Genomic DNA, 540 nt, shown 5'->3' with positions numbered 1-540 from the left:
ATATATATATATATATATATATATATATATTTACATAACTTTGGTTAAATCTTGTGCTATTTCAGTTCAGCTACATATTCATCCTACAGCTCATATGTTCAATGCACAGTTTAGTAATTAACTGAACAAGCTACTAGTTACATATTAGTATTATGCAAATTAGCATTGATGCTACTAATATTTAGTGAGCTTATAATGCCATTAGTTGTTTCTTTCTTCGTGGACAGCATGAGATGTACATGGTCTCTGAGGAAGACTCCAATTAGAGTCGAAACTCGAGTCAGACATTCACTTTTTTTTATGTCTATGGAGAAATACAAAGACTGATGTTTATTTGTATTACTATATTTAATATAAGTATACAACAGTTGTATTCATATTTAGCCACTTGTATGTGCGTGTGTGTATGTATGTATATATATGTATGTATATATATGTATGTATATGTATATATGTGTATATGAGTATGTATATGTATATATGTGTATATATATGTGTATATGTATATATATATATATATGTGTGTATATGTGTGTTTCA

At 27.0% G+C, this 540-nt stretch overlaps 1 protein-coding gene across 4 annotated transcripts in view; it reads left to right on the top strand.

The window, feature by feature from the left end:
- The window catches only part of LOC106882820 (RING finger protein 121), a 47,870-nt gene that overhangs the window by 27,745 nt on the left and 19,585 nt on the right, over positions 1-540 (top strand). The window lies entirely within an intron of this gene.

This window comes from Octopus bimaculoides, chromosome 6, assembly GCF_001194135.2.
Source record: "Octopus bimaculoides isolate UCB-OBI-ISO-001 chromosome 6, ASM119413v2, whole genome shotgun sequence".
In the NCBI taxonomy this organism is placed as follows: Eukaryota; Metazoa; Mollusca; class Cephalopoda; order Octopoda; family Octopodidae; genus Octopus; species Octopus bimaculoides.
Note: the sequence above shows the minus strand (reverse complement) of the source record. Positions and strands in the feature narration are given on the sequence as shown.